General features: G+C 38.1%; 1 protein-coding gene and 1 pseudogene across 5 annotated transcripts in view; both read left to right on the top strand.

Annotated features, from left to right (window-relative positions):
* LOC139452219 (hydroxylysine kinase-like) overlaps positions 1-19942 on the top strand; it is a 184764-nt gene that overhangs the window by 125270 nt on the left and 39552 nt on the right. The gene's annotated exons all lie outside the window — the stretch shown is intronic.
* LOC139452218 (uncharacterized) lies at positions 5946-8018 on the top strand (annotated as a pseudogene).

The raw sequence follows: 19942 nt of genomic DNA on the forward strand, positions 1-19942 counted from the left end.
CTGTTGTGGTGTCACTTGAGTCTCCATTATTAGTAAGTGGGCACTTATGTTTTTATTGACAATACCTAGTCGTTATTAAAGCGGTGGTTACTGGAGCTAAGAACATTCCGTATCTATGATAAAACTCACAGCTCACTGCGCTTATAGTGTGTTCGATGAATCGGTCTTTCTCGAGAGATTCGCATAAATACGGGCGATGTTCTGCCGGGATAGGAAGAAATGTATGAGCTCTGACTGTGTATAGTTGTAACATAGCCGAACCTATTGTTTTAGTCATGGTAGTCTAGACTCGTAACGCGCGTACAGTTTTTTAATTTCTTCATCGGTCATGTTATCAATTTTTTCGATGGTATAATTTTCCCCAAAATATTGGGAACATTTTCAACTGGCCACCAAAGCCGCGAGTCTTTCTCTATGTTTATCTAAAGATTTATCTGTATGTTCTTCTGCATGTTGATCTGGTTCTTTGAGCATTTGTTCGATGAGTTCATCACATTCCTTAATGTAATACCTAAGGAGATATTTAAGTCTACCATAATAAAATATGGCATATCCAATACAGCCCGTAATGATAAATTGTTGCGAAAGAATGAGGATTTCAAACCACATTATTACATAATAACCGGTAATGTTCAATTTATCGTATTTTGAGAGATTAACTTAACAAGTAACAGGAAAAGCTATTCAAACCTGTATGTACAAAGCTATACAAATGTAGTTTACAAATTGAAGCCAGATAAATGTGCATGAAGCCAGTTTAAAATACGAACAGGTATATAAAACATGGTCGACTCACCATGGTCGACTGGTATGTAAACAAGAAAGCATGGATGACTTCATTAATATTCAAAGCCTGGCTACTGATCTTGGATCGGCAAATGCGATTGGAGCAACGCCACGTGGTATTGCTGTTGGACAACGCCCCATCCCATGCTACTGTCAATATAACTAATGTGAAATGTCACTTTTTGCCACCAAACACCACATCGCACATTCAGCCACTAGATGCCGGGATTTTATTACAAGGTACACACGGTTATTATCTATCGTGAATATGTCCGATTTTCTATCATAAATCACATAATTTCGTTAATCCGACATACTCGTTAATCCGACACAATCATGTGCAACCAACGATGTCAGATTAACCAGACTTGACTGTATTTCCTATATTTTGGCTATATTTGCTATATTTTGGCTAAAATTTTGCTATTTTTGCTATATTTTTCCTTAGCAGTTGCTATAATTTTGCTTAGCAGTTGCTATAATTTTGCTCAGCAGTTGCTACATTTGCCATATTTTTGCTATATTTTTGCTTAGCAGTTGCTATTTTTGCTATATTTTTGCTATAATTTTGCTATTTTTGCTAAGCAATTGCATAAGCAGCTGGTTGATCGGTTTTTAATACAAGTTTACAATGCTTCGTTTCTGCTAACAGTTTTCTGACTTTATCTCGCTCAAGCTTGGTATAAATAACATCATTTTCACGTAGACATTCCTCAAATGAATCTCCGTCTTTGCAATGAAACAGGGCTACCCATTTAGTCTGCTCTCTAAGATCTTTCAGGACAGAGTTGTATTTTTGAGTAAGTACCCAAACGCTATGCTGAGTATGCCGTCCGGAGAATGCTAAATATGACAGCATATCTTTCTTTTTGTTAAGTTCTTTACTGGCACTGCAGTCGTCTATTATGAAAAGAGTTGATTTTCCTTTGTATTTTTCGTGACATACTCGTAAACAGTCTTGTAAACGATCGCCCGGATCAACTTTGTACACCCCGGGATCATTCATTACCCAATCTCTCGATAGGTACGTTTTATTAATGCTTATAGTCAGGCACAGAATAATAATATGGTCGGAAACGTCCCGATAATGACTTTGTAAAATATCTAGAATAAAAGCTGTTTTTCCGCAACCCATTTGCCCAAGGATGATAGCGCAGTGCGGTTCTTTAGGTAAAAGATTATTAATAGATCGCTTGCACAAATCTTCCATTCTGTATACAGTCAAGTCTCGTTAATCGACATGTCGGATTAACGAGTAAGTCGGATTAACGAAATTAAGTGATTTGTGATCGAAAATCGGACGTCTTCACGATAGATAATAACCGTGTGTACCTTGTAATAAAATCATTAAAAACGAAATATTAATATTGTTATGTTGTTTATTCATTCATTCCTTAATTTATAATTAATGACTTTGCAATAATAATAATAATTTTCCCATTTATACATAACAATAGAGACATTACTCACTGAATTTATCACATGATCAACGACACACGTTTCCTCCTGTAAATGCAAGTGCTACTGTCTTAACAACTTGCTTCATCTACTTAAAATAGTCTGTCAGTGTTTTCTGTTTCTAACATTTTGAAGGCACAGGTGTAATTTCATTTGCTGTTTCTTATAATAAAGCTTGAAATTCTTTATGATCCCGGCATCTAGTGGCTGAATGTGCGATGTGTTGTTTGGTGGCAAAAAGTGACATTTCACATTAGTTATGTCGACAGTAGCATGGGATGGGGCGTTGTCCAACAGCAATACCATGTGGCGTTGCTCCAATCGCATTTGCCGATCCAAGATCAGTAGCCAGGCTTTGAATATTAATGAAGTCATCCATGCTTTCTTGTTTACATACCAGTCGACCATGGTGAGTCGACCATGTTTTATATACCTGTTCGTATTTTAAACTGGCTTCATGCACATTTATCTGGCTTCAATTTGTAAACTACATTTGTATAGCTTTGTACATACAGGTTTGAATAGCTTTTCCTGTTAATTGCTAAGTTAATCTCTGCAGCCAGTGCGTGTCAAAACACGGGGTTGTGTACTCGCGGTCAGATGACCACGGAGTACGCTGATCACTGTGTCGGATTAACGAGACTGATTAATGAGTGATTTCGGCAATTCGTTGCAAATTAGGTGTGTCGGAGTCGGAGTGCGAGAATGTCGGATTAACGGGACTAAATAGCACTGAATCAATCGGTTCCCATCATTTGTGTCGGATTAACGAGTGTCGGATTAACGAGACTTGACTGTATTAAGTTGCGCGTCCATAATCACGTACAAATATCTGTTTAATTTACTAGCCGCTTCCTGGAGCCTCATTATCTGCATAGTAATACCCTCGCTAGCATTTTCTATTCTCCGCCCACTGCCGTGTAGTTGGTCATCGTGGTTTGCATGTCAAGCAATAGCGCATACTTCGTGGTAAGGAATTCAGCCAGCGATATATCCCCGAGAGCAGATCTTTCACGACCTCGTTAACTTCTGGGCTTCGTTTTATAGAAGGGAGTTTTTTAATCTCATCCCACTGTTGATATGCTCGCATGCCTTGACTATATAGTTGATTAGGCACGCCCTCAATAGTCAATTCTATTTTTGTAATCTTGGGATTGTAGAACTTCTCGGTAACTCTTGCAAATGCATCAGAGGGGTCCTCGAACAACATTAAAATACCCTTCAACGATCTAGCGGGAAGATTTAGGTTGATATTCCCCGTCGTATCTCTTTTGTTCCTGGTGATCTTTCGGTGTCAAGGCACGCGATCGTACAAAATGGCTAAACTTCCGGTATACTGGTTACGAATTTGTCTGGCTAATTCAGGATCTGTTATCATATCATACTCCAGTGAGATATTTTCAATTGAATAGCTAGTACCATCTTCAGCGGCTTTGATTACTCTGCTGTTGTCATTAAAAGTGAATTCTAACCTATCGCCTAGGGATGCTTGATAGAAGGGCATGTGACTATCAAGTAATTCAAAGTCTAGCGGAATATAGAATCGGTTAACTAATGCATCAGCAACAACCTTATCTCCTACGACGGTATTATCACCACTATCAGCATCCACACGCAGTCTCAATGTGTTCTGATTACAAATACCTTGGTAATGTAAGTTTTCCCGTTCTTTAGCCGTTCTCCAGAGATCCATGTAACAGAAATAAACATCGCTGTCATCAATACTCACTACTTCATAAACGGCTGATTATTATCGCGATTTTCTTAACAATCGCACCACCTATGTTCTGAACGAGCTCTCTGCTAGCGTTGGTAGAATTCAAACTAATTGTAAATGATAGTAGTGCAGTTCCTGGAACTAACACACCGTGTACGCAGAGATTAGGAAAGCGAACCAGAAGTGTTTGATTCTTATCAATGGTACTCGGGTTATTAGTTATAGTTACAGACTGGCGAATTGCCTTGACCCCTAATGGATCCCGAAGTCTACGTTGTGGGTTTAACTTGCGTCCGTATTGCGAAGACATTGTTATATTGAAATTATGTAACCTTATGTTTAATATAAAAATGGATGATTTTAATCTAGATAACTTTGATAATCTGTGTACAATCAAAGAGGGAACTGATGAAACCAGTTTTATGAATCTTAACGATGAACTTTTACAATCAACCGTAAATGATTATTACGATGCCTTAAAAGAAACTCCTATAGGTCGTGACTATTCAAAGTTTATGATAGATAGTAAAGGAATATTAAAACTGCGTGGCTCTCCGGATATTGATCTTATGAATTCTCGTACTCATAAGCCCCTAGCCTTGTCTACGATAGCCAGTAAACATGGCATCAACACTGTTCGTAATGAATTAGGTTTTGTGGACTACTCACGAGCAAAACTTCCAGCGAAGACTATTAAGGTTCTTCGGACTGTGCGTGCTGAACTCGGTAACATAGATAAAGATAATTTGGAAGAAAGCTCGAAGCTGGCCTCGGAAGGACTCGGAGAAATCTTGGATACCTACTACGATAATTCCACGTTACAGATACCATCCTCAGAGTTCAGTATTAGGGAATTACGAGGTCTTGACAAGGCAATGCAAACAATGCGGGGAGAACTCATCAATAATATAGCTAAGCTATCCGAACTCAACAAGCATATAGCTTATGAGAAAACAAAACTTGAACAGGTGGGCGATGAATTCAGTAGACGCCACGTTGCTGAAAGATTGCGTAACTTAGAAGACGAAAGATAGGCCCGCCCCGAAGCGGCTTCGAGTAATAGAAAGGCACTTCTTTCCAAAATCAGTCGAATTCGAGAAACTATTGATCAAGTCCTCAACGATGATACTACACTGGCCGATAACATTAAAACATTGTTCAGAGAACAGGCGATAACCATTGCCAATATTTTAACCTCATTAGGATTTATTATATCAACTTTGACTCTCACGTTAACCGGTGGAGATGGGCCACCAACACCACCTAGTGATAAGGATGGTGTAAAAGAGTGGATAAAAAAGCATTTATAAGCATAAGGAGAAGCACTGGGAAAGCTCGCTGGGAAAGCCGCATCTGCACTTCCCGGTATAATAGGGAGTATTGTTTCCTGGCTCTTGAATTTATTAGCAAAGACCACCACTTGACTTAGTCAAAACTTGTGGGCACTGATCGTAGCAATTGCCGGTGGTTGTACATATCCATTAAAGACTATTTATCCAAATCAGTTCATTAAGAACTATTTAACCAAATCATGAGTAAACCAGCCGCGACTCCACCTACAATAAGCCCTTTTTTTTCATCGATATGTTGTTGATTTTTAGCTTCAATATGTTGTGACACTTGTGGTTGTGTGTTAGAAGGAGCGTCAGTAGATATCTGTGGCTTGACTATTCCCATTTCCCCTGTGTTTGTTGTCGTTATTAATTCGGTATTAATATCTGAATTTATACCTGTTTTTCGTTGATTGGTAGCAATAAAAAATTTATTATTATAACAATCACTTGACCGATCTTAATTTCCATATTACTTGGAGACATGTATAGTCCCGGTGCATAAACGTAGTCTACTTTGGATTGAGCGTACTGTAATACATCTTGATAACGTTTTCTAGAAGATGGTATGTCAACTGGTGAATGGCAAACACCGGTACAAAACAGCGGTCCAGGGGCCGCTGCGGAATTTCCGTCCTTGTTGCTAGCTCCGTATGCTATTGTTTACATACAAAATGCCTTCGCGCTGTTGCGTACCGCAATGTGACAGTCGTTCTGACGGCCACGGTTTTCCTCAAGATCCGGATATTTGCATAAAATGGCGTGTGGCGATTAGAAGAGAGGATCCGGCATCCAAGAAATTATGGAAACCAAGTCCATACTCAGTGGTTTGTCGTAATCACTTCCTAGACAGCGACTACAAGCTATCGGACACCGGTAAGCGTCATTAGCAACGAAGTTAGTAACCGAATGAACGGACTGATGTTATTATTGTCCTGTACCTCAGAATCTGGTATTGGTGACCCACCAAATGCAATACAATATTCAGTAATTTTGATATGTACATCAATCATGAATATAGTGTATTAGTCACGGTATATTTTTTTTTATCTGGGTGCACAATATTGGGCTCACCCAAATATTGGCAGAAAAAAATATGCCGGTCGTCCTCTGTGCCACATTTTACTGAAATAAATATTTTTTGTCCTAATATTAATTATATGTATTGCGATGAATGACTTTCAGTCAATTCTTTTTTACGTGTTAAGTTAAAATTGACATAATTAGAATCTATTTAAATTATTCCCACCCTGAAGTTATGCCAGTCTTGAGTAGGCTTATAATATATGCAAAAAACTGTTGAATTTGATGTTCGATCTATTTAGGAGTAGACCAAATATAGTTCTATTACTATTATAGAGTTCTATACTATTAAATGAAGTTATCTTAATAATAATAGATGTTCTAGCTTAGATTTCATTCCCATAAATTTGTCCCAACTAAAATAAACACCTTTTTTAAAATTTTGCTCAATTTTTTTGAATAATTTGCTTTTGTCCTCATTGATAATATTTGTTCATGAATTTACCATGTTTATTGTTATTATGTGAACAATAACTAAATTCCTTATTCCGATAAAACCTTAACTGATGATATTTTGAAATAATTCTATATATTTTATTTTCAGGAAAGAAAAGACGACTGAAGAGGGGTGCAATACCAACAGTGTTCTCCTTTAAGAAAGTGAATGAACCAAGGAAACCTAGACACTATGTTATAGATGTGGAAGATGGGAAGTTAGGTTGAAATTTGTTCACCAGGATGCGATGAAATTATTTGTCAGTCAGATGCTGTTGATCATACAGAAGATGTGGCCATACAGTGCAGCTTGTTGTCGGAATCGAGCTCCAGATTCATCACATAACTGATAATGACAAAGCAGTTTTGTATTACACTGGTTTTGACAATTATGATCATTTTATATATTTCTTTCATGTACTTGGCCCCTCTGTCAATCATCTTTCATATCAGTGTTCTTTAATACCACCAGAAGATCAGCTTTTTATGACTTTGTTAAAATTCAGACAGGCAAGAGATGATTTTGACCTTTCCATGTTGTTTCATATCAGTGAAAGTACTGTATCAACATTAATTCTCACCTGGACAAACTTTTTGTACTTCCAACTGACTGAGCTAAACATATGGGCATCACATGACACCGTTCAAGATACAATGCCAGAAAATTTCAAGGAGCGCTTCCCATCAACAAGGGTCATTCTAGATGCAACTGAGACCCCGATTTGTAAGCCAGGCAATGTAGATTACCAGAGGGCCACTTTCTCAAGGTACAAGAACAGGAACACTCTGAAAACTATGATTGGTTGTTCTCCTCGAGGTCTTGTTACCTATGTCAGTGACAGTTATGGTGGATCAACAAGTGACAGGCAGATTATTGAGAGGTCACATTTGTGCAAGCCAGGTGTGTTTTGTGTATTATGGCGGACAGAGGCATTATGGTGCAGGACATATTTTCATCTTCAGATGTAAAAGTCAACACTCCAACAATGCTCAAAGGTCGAAGTCAGCTTGAACCCCAAGAGGTAGTCCACGACCGCAGAGTATCATCCAAGAGAATTCATATTGAGCGTGTTATTGGACTTGGCAAAACTTACAAAATTCTTAAGAGGGAGCTTCATCCATCAAAAGTTCCACTAGGCACTAGAATTGTTCGAATTTTCTATATGTTGTCAAACTTTCGCCCAAGCATTGTAAACCGACTTGCATGAATAAATGTCCATTCTAAACATACTTCACACATTCATGTATGTTTGTATGACCTAGTGTTGTCTGTTCATAGCATTGAAAGTACAACAGTTTACTGCTAGTAGACAGGTGTGATTGTCTACAGTGACTGTATGGTGGGTATTAGACACGGCTCACTGCTGTATGATTACTGTTTACTCTGTTTCTTAATGATCTTGTTCAACTAATACAATCCGGAAACTGCAAAGGTATGTTTGTGAATGCGTTAGTTGATAAAATTATCACATTGATGTTTGCTGATGGCATTTTGAATGCAAGTGACACTATTGTCAAATTGCAGAAATCAGATGTAGCAAGCTTTTGTGGCAAATAGGTTATGAATGTAAATTTAGATGAAACAATTATGATTGTATTTTGCAGAGGAGGACTTTTCAAACAAATCAAAAAAATAGTGGTTCAAAGGTGAAATACTTTAAATTGTATCTGCATACAAGTGCTTGTGGATATTTGACACCCCAAAGTCTTCATGGGGTTTGGTTAGAAATACATTAGCACAACAACCTGAAAACTGAGAGAGTGAAAAGCCATGAATATTTTGCTCACATTTATATATAATGGAAACATATCTTTAAGAGTTGTGTTTATTGTTGACAGAATGATTGTGCCAGTCATTGGTTATGGACCAGGTATGTGGGGTTATTCACAAGTTCAGACAGTTTAAAGTGTACACATGAGAACATTGTCTGTTAACACAAGTACAAATAAAGCGGTTGTTATAGTACAAGGATGTTTGTGGATTATGCACACAAAGTAAGCATATTTATGTAGAAATGTTTATAGATTGTGGATCAATATTTAGCGACAAACGTGTAACCGTACTTTGGGCTGAATTCTGAATACAAACTTGAACTTGAAAGTACAACTGGAATGTGTGAGAAATGTTCAAATATAACAACTTTATTGTGTTTTAACTATTGAAATGATGAATATATGTACATAACAGTGTACCCATGATATTACATAATGAAAAAATACCATTGAATGCCTCACATTTGTTTGTTGATCTGTGCTTAGGATCTCTCTCTCTTACCACTTTAACAATGAATGCAATAGTACAACACCATCACACGGTTGTCAGACAGACATTCAGTCAGTCATGTAATTTCATTGCAAAGGAGCTCCACCACATTCCCAAGGTCAGCGTTCGAAATAGATATCGGTCCGTATACCCATAGAAATCTCCAGTCTGAAAGCAAATAATTTCATTTTGCTAATTTCAGTATCTCATTTATTGAAAAGATTTCTCATGTATTTTTCACAGGATATGTATTATCAAACCTATGAAGCTGACCTATGCATTGGATTACTATTAATAAAAATATTTTGTGCAACCAGACCCTTGGAACAGAAGTCATGTAAGAAGGTATTTCTATTTTCAAAGTACTGCAATTATATCTTAGATTTAGAATGAAAATGTCACAGGTCATGTCAAACCCCAGAAATAAGAACATTAGACAATGCCCAAAATAACTTGAATGAGGGTTATTTTGCCAGGACTGTAGATTGTAAAAAAAACTTTACCCATGCAGTCTCATATGGTACTTGTGATACCTTAGCTGTGCTAGGAATCCTAACTAAAGCTTTCTTCTCATTTTTTTCACTCGAGATATTAATTAAAATATCAAAAGGTTAATATATACGGTACTATTTATTTTGATATATTTTTGTCTGATGCATTGAGTCAATGCATACACCATTGGCTTTGCCAGAGACTATATGCCGGTATATGGTCTTTGCTTTTGCATACATGTAGTCATTATAGCCCCAGTTCATGCTCTGTAGACGACTGACATAGCATAATGGATAAAATATATTTACGCATGCTTTATTTAAGATTTCACCAACATGCACGGGTTTTCATTCAATAAAATGAAATTTGCACACCCCTGACGTTTCGTTTATCGATAACAACAATTTTCATTTAGTTCGGATTTCCCGCGGTAATCTCGAGTCGTAGTGGAACAAAACAAAGACTGTTCGAAGATTCAAAGCAAACTGACACAGAATTGGCAAGTCTCTTGTACAATTACATACCTTTCAATCAAATCGATCTTCTTCCTGCGTGTAGTTGCTCCACGGCATCGCAGCTCTGTCTTCAGCTTCTCAACTGTCAAACCGCTGTAGTGCGACATGTTTACATTAGCAACACTTCCGGGACGGAAATTCCGACGTGCCACCTGGCGGATTAGTGTACCGGTGTTTGCCATTAATAGCATCCTCCACATTTGTGACAAACTGTTTTTGTGCATCGAGCGCCATCCCAGAACGGATTATTCCCGTTCGTGTTTGTGATTGTGCACCAAAAATTGCCCATACATAAGTTCTTATTGACTCATTAACTCTTACAACTCCTGTGTTAGTAAAATTATTTTCTGTTTTTTTCATAAAGAAATTCATTCCAAGCATTTCCATGGGGTTGCTCAACCTTTTCGACGGTGAAAGCAAACCACCCTTAAAGTTCATACGATTGTCTCTCCACTCGTTACTTGAGAGAGCAAAGCTCTGAAGAAGCCGACCTCTTTTCAGTAAATCATCGCTGACTTCTTTAACAGAGTGTGCACCAGCATACAGAATACCTAGACCATGTTAAACTCCACTCAGACGCCAATCTTTACTCAAAAAAACATTAAATTCCTGACAAATACGTTCGGATGCCCACCTAATTATTTGATGCATTCCATGCTTGATCCTGCGGTAATGGAGCACTAATTTCTTTAAGTTTACGTCTAATCTGATAGTACACGTGAAATGATAAAACAGACTTATTTAGTTCAAATCCTGGGGCATAAAGAGATACACCACATCCTGTTGTGGCACACCATATGGCAAAGTTTAACTGGTTCTGCCAAAATTGCATTGGATTGTAAAACCAATCGTGCACCATTTTATCGCTAGTTGCCGTGACTCTGTATTTTTCAAAGATATCAGGGAATTTAACAAAACACTTAACACCAGAGGCACTTACTAAAATCGACTGATTAGTAATATAAGTTGATTTCATATTTAAGTTATGATATAGTATCATTGTGTATTTAATATGTATGTCACACTCCCGGGAATAACAAATGGTCAATCTATTCAACTGCTTCATACTATCGATAACTCGACTGGACAACTTGAAGTCGCTCTATGTGATGTAATGTATTACCCGCGGTGGACCAATATAAATGATGTGAGAGAAAATAATTGGTTTTTAATAGGTGAAATAGGTATTGATCACACTCACATTGTTATACCTGATGGGTATTACAGCGTATGCTCACTCAATGATGAAATTTTTAAACCTTTGGGAGCTAGTCTCACGCAAAATGAGTCGAATGGGATGCTGAAATTAAGCGCTGGAGAAGAGAATTTACTTCTTGTCGCGATCTTAGCAGAAACACTTGGACTTGAAGGCAAAACGGGAATAATACCACCCAACGATATAGTGCATGGAATTAAATTACCCGATTTAGTTCCCTATAAAGGGTTGTGCATCCATCTTGATCAGATCAGTACAACGGATAATATTTAACTCGAAAGTCCTTCAACTCTACAAAGAGCTATTCCAGTCAAAGATGAAAAATATAATAGTGGTAGAACGGAATCTTTCTCATCATTACAATATAAAATTTTAAATTAGGGTATTATTTCAGACCTCAAAATTTCTGTATTAGATTTAAAACACCAACCTGTACATATAGGATACTTGAGTGTAACACCCCATATTATAAATAATGGTTGATTCATCAGGCCCTGGAACACTCAGACAATGTAATACAATTGCGCTTTCCGATCTCGGAGACACAGAAGGATTCGGTAAACCCTGTACCGATGGTAAGTTATATGCTTTACACTTACAAGATAATGTATACAAGCGGACTGAAGTTACATTCACAGGTAATCTTGGAGATTTAAGTGATGTCGACGTTAGTAGACTCAATAAAAACACTTCGTACAATCCTACTCGCAACGATGATAATAAATGGACTATGATCGAAGCAAAAATCGAGTGGCTACTGAATATCGTCATTACCCCGCCATATGTGATGACGGGTAAGTGACATAATTTAACTAAGATAATAAATAGTGTGATCATACTCGGGGCTTCCATCAAAACGAAAAAGTGTGTTAGTCTCTCCCCTGCCAGAAAACCCAGGTCATATGTTAATGAGTCGTCCGGCATCAAAAAATGTCTGTTTAAATTTGGTTACTGAATTCAATGATATTAAAGATAACTTGAGTGCAATTACTTGATCTTTCTACGCTTATTATTGAAGTCTTGTTTGAAGATGCACCAGAAGATGCCTTCGAAATATTACCAGGTCTATCAATTAAAAGGCTTAAGAAACACCACTGTCAACGTTGCAGTATTATTTATATGGGAGCATTACCCATTGCAACCCTTGAGGGGGTCCAAATTATTAAAAGTGACAGTATTTCTTTTACTAAGATATTCATGCCGTATAATATACATTTAATAAGGTTGATGTATACTCTCAAAACATTGAAGCAAGTCCAATTATTATATGATGTAATAATATACACTATGGGTTTATATCCGGCGCTCGATGAAGCATCTGAAAAGATGGATACTGTTGATGGATTTCGATTACATCAAATAAGCCACATAAAACATCAAATAGAGAAGGAGAGGGAGTTGAGACTTGGATTGTATAAAAAGTATCGCAGAGCTGTGAATGTTCTCGGCGGAGTTGACACCGTGCTTGTAACAGATGGCATGGGATTTGGTGTAGCCGGTGTTGGTTTATTATCAACTGTAATCGTCGCGCCTATTGTACTTGGCATGGAAATAGCGGCCGGAGTCTCAGGACTGGCAGGAATAGCAATAAAATTTATTTCTCGTAAGTTGCAAAAGAAAGCATTAAAAAATGATAATATTTGGATACTCGCATTAAGGATCATATTTCAACAGCACTGGAGTTTCGTTTAGTGTTGTCAGAACTAACCAAATACAACGCAATGAAGCAGGAGATTCGATCAAATTCTCGTAAGACCAGTGGTATTAGCGAAGACGAGAGAAAAAAGTTCATAGAACAGGGCAGACAACAAGCGAGTCAATTATTCCATGCCAAAACCAAAGAACTGGTTGGAGATTCAATATAGATTGTTTACTATCGTTGGATCACATTTAAATGAATGCTTACATTTGTAAAAATGTTGAATATCACTTTGTTCAAAATAATGGTATGTGTATGAGAAATAATAGAGAATATTTTCATTACAATTTATTATAGTCTCATGATGATTGTTGAATGGCATTATCATTTTGACATAACAAATTCCCTCTGTAGTGGTGGTATAGGTATATAAATCAGGCTCCAGTGGAAGTGGTCCAGAACCATCATTGTCTATACTGCTCCATGAACTTCAAAACATGCTCCAGCAGATATGGACAGATATCCCACAGGACTTTGTGCAACGCCTGGTCCATTCCATGAGACGAAGATGTGTTGCTTGCATCACAACCAGAGGTGGACACACACGCTATTGATTTGTAAATTGACATTTTGGCATGTTCATGTTTTTTTATGAAATAACATATTTTCTGAAGTCAGTATGGCAAATGAAACCATTTGAACACTTACTGGAGTATTTTATCTGTTGCAAAACCGAAATTCTTTCAGATTTGGTAAAAAACATAACTTTGCAATAAATCTTTTCAATTTCACAGGAGCTTTCAGTATATAAAAACTCTGACTAAGACAATGACAATTGATTCGTGAAATTTATTACACCTATCTGACGTTATTTAGAAGAGCTCCCAGAATCTACCCGGGTAAACTCTGAATGGGGGTAGATTTTGGCAGTTTAACTGTTAGCTTAAGCTGCCAAAATCTACCCCCTTTCAGAGTATACCCGGGGAGATTTGGGGGACTTCCCAGAATCTACCCCCCTTTCCCAGAATCTACACCCAGGGGGTATAATCTCCCAGTTCCCAAAATCTACACTGGTGTTGATAATGATAAATTGTTATCTAATGCAAAAATTGTAAATGTTGTTTTATACATGCAAAGAAGAAACAAGAGGCCCATAGGGCCTGTATCGCTCACCAGGATATTTATGCAATCATGACAAAATATACATTTGCATTGTACATGTATATAATACTGCAAATATTTTGTAATTTTGACTCTGTCAGAATTTAAAATGGGTGGAAGGCAAATCTGACAGCATGAACGTGTTCTTCTCTAGATACAAATGTGACATAAAGATTTAACCGTTCCCATGTTATGATCCAGGATCTAAGTTTCCAGAGGCAAGGCTGGACCCCAGGGCGAATCCTATTGGCATAAATGTATTATTCTCTTCATAACAAACAAATGTAAACAATGTATCTGTTTATTATAGGATGGGGATAATATCGGTTTGCATGTTATGGTCAGGGTTCTAACTCCTTTGGACGTGACAGACAGATGAACAGAAGGGCCAGTCCTGGTAGCATATGTGCATTCCTCTCATTATACTCAGCAATTGTACATATGGTTATACGGTGGGGATCTTAACTGTGTCCAAGTTGTAAACTCTTTCTGGCCACTCCCCCAGCCCCTGGAATGCTTCCAACCAAATATGATTGATATCTGTCTCTTAGTTCCAGAGAAGAAGTCGTTTATAGCAATAACGCCAAATAACTCCTGTTTCGCCCCTCCCCTCAGTCCTTTTGGGGATGATCAGCCCTTCCATTTGTACAATTTTGAATTTAGTCTCCGGAAAATGCTTTCAACCATATATGGTTGACACCTATCTCTTAGTTCCAGAGAAGAAGTCGTTTAAAGCAATAAAGCCAAATTACCCCTCTTAGGCCATGCCACTCAGCCCCACCATTTGTACAATTTTGAATCCTCACCAATGGAGAATGCTTCCAATCAAATATGTTAGATATCTATCTCTTAGTTCTAGAGAAGAAGTCGTTTAACGCAATAGCGCCAAATTACTCCTTTTTTGCCCCGCCCCTCAGCCCCTTTCGAGGTAATCAGCCCTTCCATTTGTACAGTTTTCGTCACCAGAAAATGCTTCCAACCATATATGGTTGACACCTATCTCTTAGTTCCAGAGAAGAAGTTGTTTAAAGCAATATAGCAAAATTACCCCTCCTTGGCCCAGCCCCACCATTTGTACAATTTTGAATCCTGACCAATGGAGAATGCTTCCAATCAAATATGGTTGATATCTATCTCTTAGTTCCAGAGAAGATGTCGTTTAGCCAAATTACCCCTATTTGGCCCCGCCCCTCAGCCCCACCATTTGTACAATATTGAATCCTGACCAATGGAGAATGCTTCGAATCAAATATGGTTGATATCTATCTCTTAGTTCCAGAGAAGATGTCGTTTAAAGCAGTATAGCCAAATTATCCCTATTCAGCCCCTTGGGGGGGTCAGCCCCACCACTTGTACAATTTTGAATCCCCACCACCATGGGATGCTTCCAGTCAAATTTCATTTCCAATTAGTGGTTCAGAAGAAGAAGTCATTGTTGAAGAAATTGTTGATGTATGGACGACGGACAGCACGGTACGGCATAAGCTCACCTTGGTCCATCGGACCAAGTAAGTACCTCTGTTTGGGGAGACATGTATCACAGTATCAAGAATATATTATTACTATAGAAGACATCGCATCTAATCTTTTGTCCATTTACATTCTTAGTCTTCTAAATATAGTCAGGTGGGTGTAATAAATACTGTGCTCCCACCTTTGCCTTTTCAATTTAAATAACAGGCTATGATTGTTTTAAAACTAATTAGATGTGTACTGAATAGGCATTTATGTAAACTTAATCAGATGACAATGTTGTTACAGCAGTTGACCAGGAGAGATCAAGACTGAGTTAGATGCTTCCCAAAAAAGAAAACTTCATGTACATTCATGTACATTCTCATCTCAAATGTGAGATTTCTTTAATTATGATTACTGTATGGAAAAACTGGTGCTCCCACCTTTGTCTTCTCAATTTAAATAATAGGAAATGAATGTCTTAAAAGTTAAAACTCATTGTGTACTAAATAGGCATTTATGTAATCTTAATCAGATGACAATGTTGTTACAGCAATTGACCAGAAGAGATCAATCAAGACTGAGTTACCCCGGGATAGATTCTGACAGGCCCCAGAATCTACTCAGGTATACTTTCGGGGGGGTATACTTTCAGACATTACAAGTGTGGTGACCACCCCATGGTCTAGCGGATATCGAGCATCTGCCCGGAGAACTGAAGGTTCGATCCCCAGCTGCATCATGCCAAAAGATGTTAAAAGATGGTACTTGTTTTTGCTCTGCCTGGTGCTCGATATTTAGGGTTTAAAACAAGGACTGGTGGGCTCTGAGTCAGTATACAGTGTCTGAATTGGGTATTCATGTCAAACTGCAGCATGATAGCTCATTGGGCTAGGTCTATATAAAATGGACATCAGTATGAACTAGCACACAAACACACATTAACGACATTAACGTCACACCAACCAGAAGGTTTTTACGTCCTACTATTGCATACTTGAGGTTGTTTGAAAAGAATAGGCCCAGCCTCTTCATCAGCATCTGGCACTTCTATCCAGACCTACTGGTCAGCGTTTCCACCAAGTTGGCAGCTGCAGACATTACCGTTCGAAATGTTGTAGACAAGGGAGATATTCGCGCACTGGTCAACTTGGATGGAGTGTGAGTTTTGACTCGTCTGTCTTCCTAGTTGCACATCTCTGTCTTGACAGATTGAGCAGCTATGTTAATGATTTTCTCTCAGTCAAACTTGACAAACTACAGCTACTTCTGAAAACGATCTTGATACAGCTGCTGTCCTTAGTAACCTAGGGTTTCTTGTTCATCCAACCAAGTCCGATTCAGCCTGTACAGGACAATGTTTTTAAATATCAACTGTCAGGAGATCTCAGTGATTTACCGCGCAATACACACCTGGACAGTCGGCTTGCATTGGTCATTGGCACTGATTGCCATGGACAACACCACAGTAGTAGTGATAGGGGGCCATGAAGTAACAACGTTTGTTGAAGGAGACATTACGTTTATTCAACATAGGCAGTCTCAAACAGATTTGAAGCACATCACATTCCTGGGAAACTATATGTCTTAGCCGACTGATTATCCTGAAAGAACAAAATCAAGAGTGGTCTCTACATCGCCAAGTCCTTATGTAAGAAACGACTTGGGACACTCCCCCCATCTTGACTTGTTCATGACGTGTCTCAACCACAAGCTTCCCGTATATTTCTGTCCAGTACCAGACACGCAAGCCCTCCTTGTGGATGCCCTGTCAGTGAGTTGGGAGGAGATGGTCGCTTAAACATTTTCTCCTTGGCCTATGCTGGATTCCTGAGAAATATGGAGGGCTTGGACTGTGTCGTCATCCTCACAGCTCTGGCTCAGCCAAACAGATTTGGTTTCCTAAACTGTTCCCACTTTTAATGGCAATGCCACTCCAGTTCAGATCTGCTCTGTCAGCCATGAGCGGACATATTCCTTGGAAAATCTCTGCCCACAAGTCTGGTGAAAACTATCACAGAGAAAATGCAGGCATCTGGTTTCTCCAAGGTTCCTCCAAGGTTCCTCCAATGCTGTGGCATGGTCTTGCCCTGCTCCTCCACCAACTACGACAACCTGATGCCCCAAGTTCAGACAGTGGCAGAGAGAAAGAAGTTAGGAGCACATGGATGTTACTATTCTCATGGTAGTAGATCTTTTGCTACATCACTTCCAGTAGGTTAATACTGGTTTTGCAGTGGAATATCTGGAGGTGATCTTTGATTCAGTAGAAGTCACAACAGAATAAGCAGTCATCAATGAAACTGGTAGTTAAGTAAAAGCAACTGAAAGTCATGTCATAGAAGGAAGTGATGTCAGGTTACCAGAAGTGGAAGGTCACCCCAAGAAATAAAAGTTAGGTCATCTGAACCAGAAGTGCTATTTCCCTCCAAACCCTCTGCTGTATTAATCATTCACCACACACAAGTGCGTATTATACACGAATAAATAAGTCTTGTGTACATTGATCAATCAGAAGGGGTGCTAATTGGGATTGTTCACTTGCCAATATATAAGCAAATATCGCCATGGGGGCTCATTGGAGCGGGGCGCTTATTACGTTGAATACGGTAATAGAGGTTGGGTATTCAAAGGAATTATCCAACAATAGCTATCAATGTGTATCATTCTTAAAATACTACCTCTATTACATCATAAAAAAGTCCCTCAAACCTCAGCAATCTATATGCACATGTACTGATTGGAAAGAAGTGACGTTTTCCTCTGTGTGCATAGATATTTTGCTTAATGTACAGTTTGCCTAACAATGATGGCTGACATCAGTTGAAAATCTAAGGATTTTTTTAGTGTAGAGTGCTCCAGAAATAGGAATATTGGATATGATGTAATAGAGGTAGTATATTTAAAGAAATTATACGTAATGATAACTATTGTTTGATTTTACAAACACATTGTTAGAAACCACATGTATGAAAGACTTGTAGACCATTCAAGAATTATTCTTGTTAGCTTGTACAGGCTTATTTAATATAACAATTAATCATTCAAGATTGACGTTTATTGTAGGGATTTTTAAGTTTCCCCTGCACACATCCTTAACATGTGCCTGCTCTGTTTTGTCTGTCCTTGGTTATATATTTTGTTAAATTAATAGCAGATGACTAGAAACATTGAGTGTTGACAATTGTTTTATGGAAACTGAATGGGCAGGAAGTTTAATTATCAAAATCAAAGGTTGTTGCCTTTGTTACTGTTTTTTCCCCGTGAGTACCCGAATGATACGCAACGCAACTGAGCGTGACAAGAGACTGGGCTACTGTCTGCAAGGACAGCTAAATAAACTTGGAGGCAATATTTGTTTTACTCATTTTTGAACACTGATTGGTTAACCGTGATCTATAAAGATTTCGACAAAGGGCGCATGTTAATTAATTTCTTCAGCCTAAAGACAAAAAGAACGGCGGAGCTCATCGGATGTCGTCATTTGGAAATACCCCTGATTGTTATAGTTCAATAATTAAAAAAAAGTATCCATGCAGTGGAAGCATTTTCGGATTTCGGATTGCGTCGATAATACGATTACTACTCCCTTGTTGTCATCCACGTTTTATGCTATAACCCTACACTTGTGTATTTGTCGTCATTCACTTGATGCTCAGTTAATGAATTTATTACAGGTATAATTAGTGGTAGCACCACTCAGATTACCTGACAAAGGTTCCCTTTTGGCATTTATTGTATCTGGGGTGATTATTCAATCTAAATTCAGGTTTGAAGTAGGTGAAATGTGTGTTACGTAATATACACGTGGCAGCCCAGCAAGAGATGAATGGTCAGTTGATTTACTTTTTTGTAAATCAACGGATCGTTTCTAGTCATCAAAGGATTAACAGAAAATACACTGATTGATTAATCACTGTTATCTTGCACAGTGAATATGTCAAAAGTGAGTGTTTACATGTCTAGGTTAACTAAAACAAAGGGAATACACTCATAACATACTTTGTTCAAAGGGTTAACCGATAAAAGTTGGATTGATTGCTGATTGTTATCTAACTCAATGGATTTTTTTAGGAACCGGGGACGTTATGAAAATAGTTGTCACGTGGGCTTTCTCAGCCACCTTTGAAACTTGACACCTATGTGAAACACTTGAAACAATCTAAGTGATCAGTTGAGAAACGAACAAGGGTTATGATATCCCGAAAGATATATATATATATTTTTAAATATTTGATTGCTACAGAGACACGCGACATGGAATAAGTGTCTTTGTACAGCTGCAGACGTGTGGGATATTTTTCCTTTGTGTGGATATTCACGGATACATTCTTCGAACAAGGAAGCTGCCTAAAATTATACACATAAATTTGGTAGGTTGTAATAATGAT

This window comes from Haliotis cracherodii, unplaced genomic scaffold (genome assembly GCF_022045235.1).
Source record: "Haliotis cracherodii isolate W230 unplaced genomic scaffold, xgHalCrac1.p SCAF_9, whole genome shotgun sequence".
Classification (NCBI taxonomy): domain Eukaryota; kingdom Metazoa; phylum Mollusca; class Gastropoda; order Lepetellida; family Haliotidae; genus Haliotis; species Haliotis cracherodii.